Consider the following 16,036-nt stretch of genomic DNA (forward strand, 5'->3'; position numbering starts at 1 on the left):
AAACACACACCATGACTTCAGATGAACAATGTCTACATTTTTCTTTTTTGCAGTTAATATCCTGGAAATAAGAGATGGCACTTCTACCCTGTCAAGAGGTCTCTTTCCCTGGCTACCCCAAGAAGCATCATCTGGAGTGTCTTCTCCTATACTCAAATAAAATGGATCTACATGTCCAAACTGCACACTGGAACAGGTGAACAGGACATGGTTGGCTGCCTCTCCCACCACCATTCATAGTGGTTAAAAGGCCTACACCACAAGAACCCAGAGAAGCAAGTGAGTGGTCTGAAGAACAATGCTTGGCCACTACAAGTTCACTCTAATGCATAGGGATCTGCCAGCATCTGTGGTAGAGGCAAGGGCTCTTTACTGTGTTTCTTCTTTGCAGGTAGAATAAAAGAGTCATTGGGACAGGAGTAAGTATCCAGGCTGCAGACGAGGAAGAGGTATGAATGCCAGTATGTAATACTGGAACAAGTCAATTGGAAGGTAAACTGTCAGACAAGTGTTCACAAGCAGAATACACACACACACACACACACACACACACACACACACACACACACACACACACACAAAATCCCTTTTTTATAGAAGAATAATTGGTGCCACAGGAAACAGTAAAAAAATACCTGGTGCAAGCTCACTGCTTGAGGGGACAAGGGATGAGGTCAACAAAACACAAAATGGTGAGTGGGCCCAACTTTTGTTAAGCAGTTACTTGGATTTATGGATGTGGAGACCTTTGTTTTACCAGGTGTACTGCCTTAGTCTTGTCTTGTACGGCCTTAGTCTTGTCTTGTTCTGCTTACACTATCTGGTTAATCTGGACCCTGACTGGTGGAGGTCGGTCTTCTGAATAGTCTTTTATATGGAGATGTATCATATTGCCAAGGACAGTAACCTTTTGTTGATGTTTTGTATACGATACTAGTTCAATTTGAGGGTCAATTTCTTATCATTATTACAATAACGGTTTGGTATCAGTTGGAAACAAACAGCTCTCAGCCTCGGTGCACTTGTATTCTAGTTCTTTATTATAGAGAGATGAGCACTGATGTGCACTACACTGGATGCAAAGGATCAGTGTGTTTTTATACAATAGAAAAGTGAGTGGTGACTTCTCTGGAACCTCCCTATGGGCATGGCTATGTCTAGGTGGGGTATGCCTTTCCAAGAGGGTGGGTTTGAGGTGGGTCCTCCCCAAAACAACCTTTTTAATTTCTTCAGGCCAATTTTGTAATAACTAACTTTCTTTCATGACCTGAAATGCAAAAGTACAAACATGAACTCACTTTAGTCCTAAATGTGACTGTTTCCAAACTAACCTTATACAATTAATATTTTGAACGTTGAAATCCAATACTTAAAGTTCACTGGAAGATTCCTTATTCTTTGTAAATATTATAAAAATTTAAAATAAAAGAATAACTCAGTGAATTATAAAAAAGGATGTTGAAAATGAATCTCAGAAGGCTAAACATGTGTGGTATGCAGGTTTCAGTAGAGGAAATGTGTAGTGCATGTTGGTTCTGCCTGCACTTTCGTAAACCTTTCCTGGACTGCCTAATTCTGAGAAGGAGTAAAGGTATCACATAAACAATCCTAGAAAATCTCTAATCATAAAGGAGAACTCGTGGGCTTAGTATACTTGCTCAAATAGTGGGATTAAAGTGATGGCTGTGCCTTCAGTTCTGAATATCTTGCCTCTTTATGCAAGTGTCAACTTGTGCGGTGCCTTTTTTTTCCTTTTATCATCTAGCACAGTGATGGGGAACCTATGACACACGTGTCAAAAGTGACACACCACAACATCTTGGGTGACACACCAGCGTTCACCAACACCCAAGTTACCAAAGAAACCGAATGAACAAAAATACAAGAAATATGCGACTCTGCACTTTTTAATAAAAACTAAGCAACAAAAAAGTCATTAACTGAAGTTAATCAAATCAAGTGCAATGTGTCCCATATTTTTTTCAGTTCAATTCAAAATTACTGCTAAAAGTAGGGTAATTTTTGGTGCACTATTTTAAGCCCAGTTATCAGTGCACATATTGTATTCTCTATTGTATGTCACTGATTTTTCTTGTACATTTTAATACACAGCAGCAGACATGACTGTATATAATAAATATGTAAAGAACTGTTTCTCTTTTGTCATGTGGGGGGAGGGGGTGGAGACGCCAGCAGAGTCAAGACAGGCATTTTCCAACTTTTTGACACGCAGAGCCCAAAGGTTCACAATCACTGATCTAATATGTGCCAACATAATGGGCAAATAGTCATTCTGACGTTTTGGACTGTCTTTGCCTCCGAGATGCTTCCCTTTCTTCAAGCCAGCCTGCCATTGCTTTTTAAAATTCTGTTTGTTTGAACTTTGCTGAAATTGCTTAATTTGCTTCTTGGAAAAAAAAAAAGTTTCTGAATTAGAAAGTTTTTACTGAACTTAGAAAGGGAAAGTTGACCGATTTTGATAATTCCTCAAATCAATTTCTTGTTTTCATTAATCTTTTAAGGACTTCAGCAGGAGAAGGGCTAAATAAAACATCTTTGTCAAGGACAGAATTTAAAATCTCAGCTTAATCTTCTGTTAAGTTTTGAAAATGTAACTAAGCAAAATCTTTTCATAACTGAAGGAGTAGCAGCAGTTCTGGTTACAGCATCATAACAGCACTTTAAGGAATGTTTGGTTACTTGAGAAGCAGACACAATCGAGGCATTCAATGAATTTTTCAGTCCTGAGGAAGGAAGGAAGATTAACAGTTAGTTTTCTCATGTTCTCAAAAGAAGAGTACAATTTCAACATGCAAGCCTGGGAGTTCAAAATTCTGAAAGCAAAAGTTGCAGAAGAATAAACTTTCTTCAACAAATTTAAAAAAAAGCTTTTTTTTTTCAGCCTTGTCAAGGACAAGGAAATGGGTTAGCATTCACAGTATGAATAGCAGTAGAGGACTATGGTAAGGAAATAATTGCACAATCTGATTTGGAATTAGAAAAGATGTGCGTGTACATGGTACTTTATATAATGGTCACAAGCGCAGGAGACGAACTGTCATGGATGCTGCAAGCTACTAAAAGAAAACTAAATCTAGCAAAATGGGAGAAACAGCTGAGCTGGGGTTACATCAAGGATCAGCTCTGAGCACTTTCTTATTTGCAATGGTAATGGACAGGTTGACAGATGAGATCAGACAGGAGTCCCTGTGGACTATGGATGTTTGCAGATGACATTGCGATCTGTAGTGAGAGTAGGAACAGGTGGAGGAGACCCTGGAGAGATGGAGATATGCTCTAGAGAGAAGAGGAATGAATATCAGCAGGACTAAGGCAGAATATGTGTGTGTGATTGAGAGGGAGGATAGAGGAATGGTGAGGATGCAAGGAGTAGAGGTGGCGAAGGTGGAGGAGTTCAAATACTTGGGATCAATAGTTCAGAGTAACAGTGAGTGTGAAAGAGAGGTGAAGAAGAGAGTACAGGCAGGATGGAGTGGGTGGAGAAGAGTGTCAAGAGTGATTTGTGACAGACTAGTACCAGTAAGAGTGAAAGGGAAGGTCTACAAGAGGGTAGTGAGACCAGCTAGGTTATATGGGTTGGAGACAATGGCATTGACAAAAAGGCAGGAGTATAAGCTGCATGTGGCAGAGTTAAAGATGTTAAGATTTGCACTGGGTGTGACGAGGGTGGGCAGGATTAGGAATAAGTATATTAGAGGGTCAGCCCAGGTTGGAAGGTTTGGAGATAAAGCCAGAGAAGCAAGATTACGTTGGTTTGGACATGTGCTGAGGAGGGATGCTGAGTATATTGGGAAAAAGATGCTAAGGATGAAGCTACCAGGTAACAGGTAAAGAGGAAGGCCTAAGATAAGTTTATGGATGTGATGAGAGAGGACATGCAGGTGGTTGGTGTGACAGAGCAAGATGCAGAGGACAGGAAGAAATGGAAACAGATGATCCGCTGTGGCGACCCCTAATGGGAACAGCCGAAAGAAGATGATGAGCTGCAGCATGAGGAAGATCTGGATGTAATAAACCACTGTACTCTTGTTTCAAAATAGGAATTTCATTCTATCCCCACTGAAACAATCTTTCATTTTAGCTACATTTTCAGAATAAGTAACTCTTTTTGAGGGAAATCTGTACAACTTCCTCAAAAATCAGAAACTTCAGCCTGAGGAGAATTCAATACAGAAAAACACTCCCCTTCCAGTCCCCACTTTTCTGACTAGAGGTCAGTGTTAGAAAGGGGAAATCATTTTTCTTTTTCCATTTGTAGTCAGTGACAAAGGAGAAGACACATTCTTACTTTTTTGCTTTCTTTTCTTCATAGACTCCCTGGAAAAAGGTTGACCCACAGCAGTGGCATTAGTCCTGCATTCAGGCTCCTTAGCCTGGTTATACGGTAAAACTTCACCTGCTCCTTCCTCTGAGACCAACAAGAGTGGTTCACCTGTGACAACTGAGAACAATCCAACAGCTGAGGAAGATATGTCTAAGTCTTGGTTATTTGGGCTTCCTGAGGAGCTATACAAGTAAAACTGAGAGACAACAATAAGTGGTCTGAGAAACCAGGTCTGACCACACCAGAGTGTGTCCCACTGGTGGATGAGAAAGAAGAAGCTGGCTTGACACCCGAAGACTACCAAGAAATTTTCGTACAGATAGGGAAGGCAGAACCATGGTGACCAATAATTGCACCATGGTTAGCTGAGTAAAGAGCCTGAAATGTGGGTAGTACAGCCTGGGTGAGACAGTAAACCTCCTAATAGGAAAGTAAGAGTTCTGAGCTAAAATACTCAGTGACAGTCCCAAAAACTACAATATCCTTCCCTAATAACACTTATTTTACACCGAAATGTGCAACAATTAGATGAAAGAATATTTTAAACAGTTTTCTTCACACAAGCATTGCACACATAAAAATCCCACACAAATTACATTTCCTAGCCTAAATTATACAAAAAAAAGTTTTCTTCTGAAAACTTATAACGTGAAAGGTTTTCCCTAGAAGGGTACTTATCTGCCCAATTTTGAAGCATCATGAGTTGACCGTTACTTCCACAAAGTCCACACACGGACAGCACTTAGGCGGCAAGAAAGCTCCGAGGCTTTTGGCACCCTAACTACTGCATTTATGTGGCTTTCATAGAGCCTCACAGTGGTTACAGCATGTGGAAAATGCCCTGAGGTGTTGAAGACTAGCCTGTTATATTTTTTATAGTTTATAACCCAGAGAGCTTAGGCTACTGCAACAGTGATCCAGTGTTGACCATTTTCAATAAATATTTGTGGAAAAGCTGTAGCTAGTTCAACTGGTGGGCCGAGCACACCCCCCCCCCCCCAAACACAAAGTGGCACTCTCTTCTCAGAGTTGCACGGATAAAGACCAAAAATATCCTCTGGACAAAGAGCCATTACATTTCTACACAACAGCTTTTCATCTTTCTTAAACACTTTTCAGTAGCTATAGCATAGAGATATACTAGTTTCAAGCTACAGTTCCTAACACATACTTACACACATTACAAGCAAATCTCAAATCACATATGTTCAATTAACTGCATATGTTGCTGTCATGCGCAGCGAGCCAACAAAAGTGACTGCATCACTGACTTGCAGAGACCAAATGGCATGTCTTCTAAGTGCTGACTGTGCCACCTGACTGCTTACATCTGAAGCAGGGCCCCCCTTTTTCCCCACCTGCTATGTATATTAACAGTATATTTATGGTCAAAGTGGGTAATACCTTTGTGCATTAATTCAGGGTATTTCTTAATCATCAGATACAGGTTTAAGACAGAATTAGGACAGTCTAACTAGAGATGTGCATTGTAAATGGTGTTCCACTATGATCTTCCTTATGACAACTTTTTAGACTTTTGCTTAGTTTTACGACAGTCTTTACTGTGGGTTCAGTACCTTATTATAGGCCTTTATTATGTAGCTTATTAATGTTTCATTCTGCTAAGATGGTTTATTTTTATGTTCCCTGGTTTATCTGTTGCTGACTGAGACAACATGGTTTATGCGGTTTCTTAGACTAAAGAACTGACATAAGTGCTAGCTGAGGCTACATTGGGGCCAAAAACTTTGTATTTCAGTTTTGAGCGCTCATCATATAATTTTAATATATTTGTATCTTTCAAGTCTTTGAATTCAGAGATGCTTGTTGTGATTAACTTAGATGCAGAAATATTGTTACTCTGCTTTGGGTAAGAGAATAACAAGTATACTAGATGTGCTGACCTCGCTTATAGGAGTGCAGAGGATGAACATTACTTTGCAGACCACCTCACATGTTGTAACTCTGTGTCTTGTTAGCTTTACACATTATTTGTGTAAACAGATATGTGGGTCTCGTTGCCATGATGTAACGCAGAGACTTAGTGCTCAACACTGGCACTGCTGTGGTTGGACTTCTGGGATTAGCTGCTATGATGTGGCAAAATGCTTGGTGCTGAATGTCAGCAATTGTGTGAAAGAATATCTAAGGGACTGGCTGCCATGATACAGTATAGAGGTTTGTCACACTACTGCCTTATAAGTGAAGTCATACACAGACCTTTTTAGTGCAGCTCTGTAACCAAAAGGCAGTCTGTTGGATAAGGTAAAAGGCAATGTACTGCAGTGCTAAATCATGGCTTACACATTTTATGCAGAAGGAAGATGACGTATGATTGCAACAGTATAATTCAGTGCTTTGATATGACCTATACCTTTTATGGGGCAGGGGTTCAATATGGCTACACGGTGTACAATTTATAAATTTCTGGCTACACCCCTGATGTAGTACACATCATGTTTACAATGGTGTATTCCTGGATACTTACTGATGATTTACTTTGTTAGCCATACCTTATAAATTCTGACTTGGGTTAATTCATGTCAGGGGGTTGAGACACTGAATGGACTTTGCATGAAGTAGTTTTGGAAGTCCATCATGCAGTTACCATTACAGAGGGCAATGTAGTCAGGCAAAAGAGATGGCCAAGTGCCAGAAAGGTGAAGAGTTTGGGGGGGGGGGGGTTGAAACACGAGCACTTGAGTATGATTGTCTCTTCATCTGATAAAAATAAAGCTTTTTTTTTACTCAAAATTTTTTATTGATTTTTCAAACAATATATATATTAATATTTTTAACATATATGTTATTAATACCTTATCCAACAATTGAAATAAGACTATATACAATATTTACATTGGCCTGAAGTTTGAATATATAAAAATCCAATCCAGTCATCACATAAATAAAAAGGTAAAAGCATTTCCTCTTTTCGTTAACAATCAATGAGGGTCTGTATTCAAGTTTAAAGTCTCAATAAGAAACAACACTTTTTTCCATGGATTATTGTTTCATCGTTTAGGTATAATCCTTAGTGCTTTAACTTTAGTTTCCATGAGTGCAGTTTCTTTCAGTAGTGACAAAAATTCTTCGAAGGATGGTTCAGAGTTAGATTTCCATTTTCTGGAAATACATTTTCTAGCATTCGCAAGAATATTCCATAGTAAATAAAGATTGTTGTTGTTTTAATTATAGATTCTCATTGACATCTAACAAAAATAAGGAGTTATTACAAATGAATCTGAAAATATTGCTTGTAAGAAGTTACCAATGTCTTCCCAAATTTTTTTAACTTTAGAACAATCATGAAAAATATATATACAATCTGTTTTGCATGTTTGAAACATCTCCAACACATGGCAGTATTAGAAGAATTGAATTTTACTAACTTGTTGGGTGTATAAAAAGCCCTATGCAGAAATTTTCACGTGTAAATTCTCCAGAGCTGCATATTAGATGTTAGTTTAATAGAATTTAATATTTTAATCTTATTTTCCACGGATAAATTTATTGAATGTCCTCTAGTGATAGGATTCTTGCACATAAAATACTTAATATATTTTTTAATCAGGAATGTGCAATCTATGCTGTTTTTGTTATGTGCAAGCATTTTTTTATCAGCAGTATACCAAATATTTTAAAAGTTTTTCTTATTGTTTATTTTTTGGAGGAAGTGAAGTTTATTTTCTGGAGGAAGTGATGTTTTTCTTTTAACCAATGTGAGTTGAGGGTGGGTTATTTAAAGATGGGTTTTAGCAAGCATGACTACTCCTGATAAAGTCTTTCACCTTAACAAAAGTGCTAAATCAATAAAAAGTGTCTTGGATTACTGGAGTGTGTCTTCTGTGGTTCCTAGCTTCATTATTCATCTGATAATTTAATAAACATGTTTTTTTTAAACAAGAAAAGAAACATTTAAGATAAATTAAAAAGGGTGAAATAAGATTGGGCGTCACCTTTGTGACTAATGGGTTAAGATCACAGGTTACCTTCATTAGAGCTGTCAGTGGAGCATATAACACTGTCAATCAATTGTACATGCCTATTGCCAGCACAACCGAATGAAGGTAATTCCTGATCTAAATATCGCCAGGCAAATTAACCTCCTGACGGAAATTAAACTGATAAGGTGGGTACACACAGCAGCACTGATAACCCCCAGCTCCTCTACACTCATAAAGAAGCATCATTCTGAAGGTCCCCAATTCTTGAAATGGCCTTATCAAGGTAGTTTAAGTTGTTTTGTTGTAGCATTACATTAGCAAGAAATCTTTCTTGGTAGTTTTATTTCAAGTGATTAGCAGTGTTCTGCACATAAACACACACACACACACACACACACACACACACACACACACACACACACACACACACACACACACACACACACACAAAGTAAATGTTATCCATAAAACTTCTCTCAGAACTGAAACCTATAACTTGGTGTAGCTAAAACAAAGCAATTGCATGGATACAAGCTTAGAGCAACTAGTTTGCACATTAAACAGCACTACTAACAAAATCTTGGAACAATCTAAGTTAGTCTAGTGTCAAACCCCAGAGACCACCCAAGGAGACCTCTACACAAATCCATGACTTACAGCAGCACACAGAAAAACAGGTCCAGGTAACATGGATATGCAATTTCCAGTGTTTCCGTAGCCAGCTTTTTAGATATGGACATCCTGACCAAATATAGCAATTGTTTCATGTTCACAGACAACCATTTGATTCTTAAAGAAACACAGTATGCGACAGATGCCCATACACAATTTCACTACAGCAAAAATCTTGCTTACAAACAAGGTTGTCAGGAACACACACAGTACATCCATCACACACGTAAACCAACTTGCGCTAAGGCACTAAAAAGCAATCTTCCCAAACCACAAAGACCTCCTAAGCTTATAAACAGCAACATCTATTCTTACCTATCTCTAAAGCAATCACCAAAAGCAACACTAAACACTATACATACATCTACACCCAGTGGGACCCCAAGAGCAATGCCCATAAGCAAACACATTACCCAGGACACTTGTCATAGGGTACACCATTATATGACACACACATGCCCAACTCACCAGGATGATCAAGGAAAAAATAAAGGTTAGCTGCTTGGAGAAAATAAATATTAGTTGCTTATCCAGAGCCAGGACCCGGCAATTTACAGGTGCACTCAGTCATACCACCACAGATAACTAAGATTCTATCATAGTCCATGTGAGCGTTAATGATCCGAGATGTACTTCCCTGGACTATATGCATTGAGACATTGTTGATCTCTCTGAATGTGTGTCACAGGTAGGTATGTGCCTTCCAGTGAGCAGCATTCTATCTTCACCAGGGATCATACCTCTCAACCTCAGAGTAAGAAATCTGGACAAAGCCATAAATAAATGTGGGACAAAGGCCCCAAAATAGGGACAATTTTTAAATATTGCTCTTACAAACTTAGAAAGTTGATAGAATAACAGGTTTTGCATTAGAATTAATATTTTGAAGGGTAGGACGTCTGAAACTCAAATGTCTGCCATTATTTTCTAACTTCAGTCTTTAATGGTTAGCCACTAATTTGCCAGAAAACCACAATTTTACGAAAAATGGACCAAAAATATGAGGCGGAAATCTGGACATTCTGTGAAAATCTGTAGAGTTGAGAGGTATGCCAGGGATGCTGACGCAGTACAAACAAAAGATAATGGCTTTCAATAATTGGCTCAGTTTCTTCTTTCTTTCCAAGGCAATTTAAAATCTGTCAGCATGGGAGGACATGGTTAACAAACCACATTGATTTTACAAAAGATGGTCCAGACCTCTCTCCTTAGGCTTAAGATGGTCCAGACCTCTCTCCTTAGGCTTCCGAATATTGTCTAAAAACACTTTATCCACCCCCCCCTTTGAGCCTTTTTTTGGCAATGCCAAATTGACAAACTTTCTGACATAGCAAAAAAAAAAACTAAAGGTGTTACTGCTCAATGCTAAGAGCCTAAACAAGAAACTCCACACCATGCAAGCTCTAATCACTCTGGAGAATATACACATCAGTACCATTATTGAGATAGGGGTTAAATCCACAGAAAGTACTCCACGAGTGCAGAGCTTCAGGGCCTTCCACACATTTAGGCCATCAGCTTCATGGTCAGGGACAAAAGGTGAAGGAGTCTCAATCTATATTAGCAACAAGCATAACTCTACATTAGTTAAACAGGATGATGTCTTGGGACTTATCCACATGCAGATCACCATAGAAAAAGACCCATACCATATCCTAGCAAGCTGCAAGTCACCCTCTATGTCACTAGTATCCCATCGCTTGTACCTAGATCTACTGTAAAAACTCACCATTAAACCAAATACCCTGTTCATGGGAGACTTTAACAACCCCTCCCTCAACAGACTGGGAAACATACTCTGCCTCATTCTCACAGACAAAAATATACCTACACTTAAATACCATAGACCAGATAGTGCACACTCCCACCAGAGGTTGAAACATACTTTGACCTGGTACTCATCAATATAGGAGAGTGTTCCCCCATGTCACATCCTCACTGTGGAGGTTGGACCACAAAGCTGTCTCCTTCAAAATAAAAATCAACTCAGTAACCTCAGCAAACCTTGTAACAGTTAGGAACTACTCCAGAGCAAACTACATCCTATTACGTGTTAGTCTGTCAAAATTCAATGCCCCATCCACTCCAGAGTCCACAGCAATCTATGGAATTGTTCACAGAGACCCTGAAAAAACTATGTAAATGGTTATAGAGAGGCTACTGTATCTACTAGAAGTAAGCCAAAAACAAACCACACTGGTGGAATCCTAGCCTTAACAGGGTGTATAACAAAACAAAAAAGTCATGACTAAAATCAGGAAAAGCAACTCCCATAATGACAGGACTTTTCAAATTAAACTAGACAGGAAACTAAGAGGATTAATTCAGTCAAACAAGGCTAATTACGAGGTCAAGACAGCCTCACAGGCTAAAGACAACCACAAGGGGTTCCACAGATATGTCTGAAACCTCAAAGATAGCACACATCAGTGTGCCGAACTGCTGGTCAGTGTTGTCACCTTCACTTGGCACAGCAGCGCAGTGAATTTGCTGGCTGACAAGTTCAGCTCAAACTTCACCCCCACCTCCCCAGTGAAATATCTACTAGCATAAACTCCCCCAACTATTAACAGGGAAGAGGTAATGGCAGCACTTGCTAAGGCCAAAAACACAGCCTCACTGGGCCCCGACAATATCCCGGGATGCCTCCTAAATAGCTTGAAACATGACCCATCAGGATCACTTGAGTCACTTTTCAACTACAGCCTTATGGGTGGACCATCAATTGACACCAGAAACTACACACCTATTAGTCTAAGTTTAATATACAAAGCATGGTGCCATAGTCACGGATTAAAACTCAATGCCAAGAAATGTATTATGGTGCCTTTTAGAAAAACTGCCACTCAGGCTAATTATTCTACCAATAAGACAACCCTGAGAGTTGATCCGGTAATCGGGGATCTGGTAATATATGCAGATAGCAATCTGATAAATAAATATACATACAACAAATATTAAATGAACTGCAGTCTGGCAGTAACCACATAGAATTAAGGGTATGGTCTATTTCTTGTGGTACAGGATTCGATTCCCTTACCCTTTATTTTCCTACCTGTGTGACACTGAGCAAGTCACTTAAGTAGACAGTGCTCTCTCTCTCTCTCGGGCAATTAGGAAACTGAGCTATGCTCCTCAATGGTTTCCTGAACTGTGGGCCTATGTAACTACATGTAAACCTATACAACAACACGTTTCATCTAAAGTGATAACCACTTAAAATACATTTAGATCACAAAACCTGTATAACACCTTCTCTACGTACATTACGCTCTAACTGTCCTTTATGAGACTCCTTCGACTGTAGCAATCTCTGTCACTCATATGAACTTCTGTTTAACACAAATGTGACCTATCGTGACTTGCTATACATAATGTATATTACAACTTTACATACTCTCTACATTCTTGTTTACTAATAACATTACATTACTAATCTATATTGTCTTTATACACAGTCTCTTGCTAAATTTCATTGAGTGTTAATTCTGACTTTTTCTGCACCTCCCAGGCTGCGATTGAACTTACGATCAGCGATCTAACATAGTTAATGAATTTTTAAATACATAAAAACGGAAGCTGTTTTGCTGTGGTTCTAAAAAGTAAGTTGTCTCACTTAAAATGTACACAACAGACACTTTGCCAACAGAAGTAAAGGATGCTAGTAAACTTCAAGACAAATACAGGTGAACTGTTTCCACAGCACATTATGCCTCCACTGATTTCAAACATAAACATTCAGAATCCGTTATTCAGGAAAACAAGGGTAATAAACCATTACGTTATCACGGGTAAGGTTTGATTTAATAAATCTAGTTTGTAGAGAAAATGTCATACACTTAATTAACACCACCCAACAGAAAAGTGAGCTCTGACTGTAAATATCATTTCCCCTTTTTGGCAACCTTACCTGTCTTCCAGCTCAAACTATGCAACAATAGATGCTTAACTATGAATTTAAAGGGTCTGGTTCCTTGCCTTAATTTTTTGTATTAATTAGAAAACGAAACAATATAAGTAAACGTGATTGCTAAACAATACAAAATACACGCCAGAACTACAGATTTTTCCAGAAGTGTCAAAACAGAAACCGTTCCACCCTTCTGGCTACAGACATTGCATCTACTGCAGCACAGCATTGTGGGAATCGTTTACGGTATGAGCTCATTCTTGAAACTTGACAGATTTTCATTTGGAGGATGGGCTACTGCTATAAAGCTTTTCAGGGATTGTCGTGTATAACGCTAACGATCAAACCATTTACTGAGAGCAGAGCATTCTGGGATTTGTTTACAGTCTGGTCTAATTTTTGAACCTTGATAGTCGGGGATTAACTGGATTTACATTTGGAGGATGGACTAAGATGTGAAGTTGTTTTATTGTCATATATTACGTTAAAATGAGTAAAACTGAAATGTCAAAAGCAAGTAGTATAGAATTAAGTGGAGTTGCTATGGATCATTATGAGATACACTACGGCACAATGTAAACCGTAACCGATAGTATTTAGGGTTGCCACCTTTTCAAATGCCCAAAGTGGGACATTTTTGGTACAAACATCAGATTTTCCAGGCTGAAACATACCAACAGCCGGTACAAAGGACATAACTTCACTTTTTTTGCCTAAATAAAAGCTTATTCTTTTAGCATTTTATTTGCTTATTCTGTTTCTTATACCACGTAGGTGCGTCAGATACAGAATAACTGTTTTATGTAACTATTACATATAATATAGGAAATAATTTTGCCCTAAAATCTCTGGACATTTGCGATTTTTACAATTTTTTTTTTGCAGGACACAACTGCCCAAATAGGGACTGTCCCTCGCAAAGTGGGACAGGTGGTAACCCTACTTTTTAAATGAACAGCCTGTTCTTTCATAATTGTGGATACCTGGCGGATAACAGATGCCAGCTACTTTTTATAAAAGTGTCATATTTTCCCTATAAAGCTGTGCTATCTAGAGCTTAGAGATTTGTGTTTGTTAGGCTATCGTTCACAAACATTTCAAAGATGAGGCGACAGAAAGAAGAACAGAAAAAAAATGATCTCATTACTGGCAGATAAACTATTCCTATCAATGGAAACTAACTCTTGGGACAAGGAATTTCACCTCACTGCTGCAGAATCAGTCAAAGCTTGTGAAGGAGGTAGAAAAGTACCAGCTAGATATAGCTGGTCTTAATTCTACATAGCAGTGGTTCTGGAACCAGTGTGCCTTCGATGAAGGTTGGACGTCGAGCTGGCACCTCGGCACCTGTAAAAAATCTACTGACAATCATTAGCGGACCAGAGTTCCGCTGTGGCGACCCCTAACTGGGAAAAAGCCAAAAGAAGAACAGTGGTTCTGGAACCAGTCTTCTCCATGAAGGGCAAGGGAGATCTCTCATTTTGTTTCCCCAACTGTAGAATTGCCCATTGTAAGAAGCCCTGGTTGGTTTGGGGATGCTCACAAGCCCCCAGTTGAGTACTATATTGTAGTTTATGCCAACAGATGGGAAGATTGCATCAATGCAAATGCAAGAAAAACTTTGCCTATATGTACCTAATAGCTTTTTCAGAATGTTTGGCATTCATAGAACCCATGGGCAAGGTACACAATAGTATACCATCTATTAACCCTGTAGCCCACCCTTCTGGGAGACTTCAAATACTCACATGGGAGATATCTAAGAGGCACAACTGAGAGGGACAGTTTGGTAGATCTAAAGTCTTGTAATGAATTGTTGTTGGGCTTGTATACTAGTGAAAGATTGTCCAAATGAACTAATTTTTAAAATAATTGGTACAAGCTCACCTTGGTTCAAAGTTTAGTGATTAACTTTGCTCTCATGTCAGCATACTTGACACCATGTGTTCTGGATACTCGAATCAGGGAGGTGTTATGCTGTTTACTGATTACCACTTAGTGGATTAGATTATAGGAATAAAGCAGCAGCTGGATAGATTGGGAAAATCCATACTTGTAGTGGGGGTATCCTGTGTGCACCTAGCAAATGCTTCCTTGCAGAATGAATTCAGCTGCTACCTCTGGAAGAGTTTTTCAGTATATTGTTGGAGGTCACAGATGTGGATTCTAATAAACCCTGTTCAAGACCTCAGTAAGTGAAATGGTGACAAACACCTGTAGCTGAAAGGTGTTCAGTGTTTGTCATCATGATACTCTTAGGTCTTCAAGTAGACACCAGGAGAGAAGGAAGCCATAAAGGTAAAGCAGACTTTAGTGCAAAGCTATTGGTAGTAGTCTCCAGAGCTGACTAATCAAAACATCAGGCCAAGAAGGTAGCAATAGTGACATTTTCACCAGGGTATGTGAGGAGTATTCAGAGTATATCAGTAGCAGCAGCCACTGCCTGGATGCACAGATAAAAACAAAAAAGATTCCAACAGCAAAAGACTCCAGCACTCAGCAGCAGTTCAAATACTTTATTGCAGCCACCAAGAAAATGAAAAGAACAGACTGGTTTTGCCTTGTGGTTTCTCCAAGGTTATATTCAAAGTGGTAACAAGAAGATATTCCTTCTGTAAAGTAAAGAGGAAGCTTCAAAGACATGTTATGCTTTCCTTACCTGGAAAATGTTCCAAGTCTGTGCGCAACCTAAGAGAGATGGCTTTTTCACTAATTGGAAAACCTTCACACACCCTGGATACACTGTACTACTTTCTGATAAGCAAGCCATTTGCCTGAAACAGGCCTCCTTTCCAAACATGTACATTTAGTTCTTAGTAGAGAATGATGTGAAATGTTTGTACTAAACTAAGCTTTGTAAAAGGACACAATGTGAAATTAGCAAAAACTGTGATTTTTGAAGCCAGCAAAAAAAGCACTTGCTTAGATTATGTTGTTACTTTATACGTACCATCTATTTATATGAAAATAGATATTCAGATCTGTCACTTACACACACATCTATCTACCTACCTACCTATCAATCAATATGTATATAAAGTCTACTTATTTCCGCATATGTTTTGTGTAGTAATTGCTGCTGACAAAAATAGCTTGATCTTCTGTCTCAGAAGACTGCAGTAAAGACAAAGGACAACCAAACAAACACGTAATTTTGTATGCAGG

At 38.9% G+C, this 16,036-nt stretch overlaps 1 protein-coding gene across 1 annotated transcript in view; it reads right to left on the reverse strand.

The window, feature by feature from the left end:
* The window catches only part of TCP11L1 (t-complex 11 like 1), a 969,080-nt gene extending 955,920 nt beyond the window's left edge, over positions 1-13,160 (reverse strand). Inside the window, exon 1 of the mRNA XM_044059530.1 lies at positions 12,872-13,160. The gene's annotated coding sequence lies outside the window, so the exon portion shown is untranslated. The remainder of the gene's footprint in view (positions 1-12,871) is intronic.
* Between the last annotated feature and the right edge of the window lie 2,876 nt (positions 13,161-16,036).

Source organism: Protopterus annectens, chromosome 17.part0, assembly GCF_019279795.1.
Source record: "Protopterus annectens isolate FY-2018-M chromosome 17.part0, PAN1.0, whole genome shotgun sequence".
Taxonomy (NCBI): Eukaryota; Metazoa; Chordata; order Ceratodontiformes; family Protopteridae; genus Protopterus; species Protopterus annectens.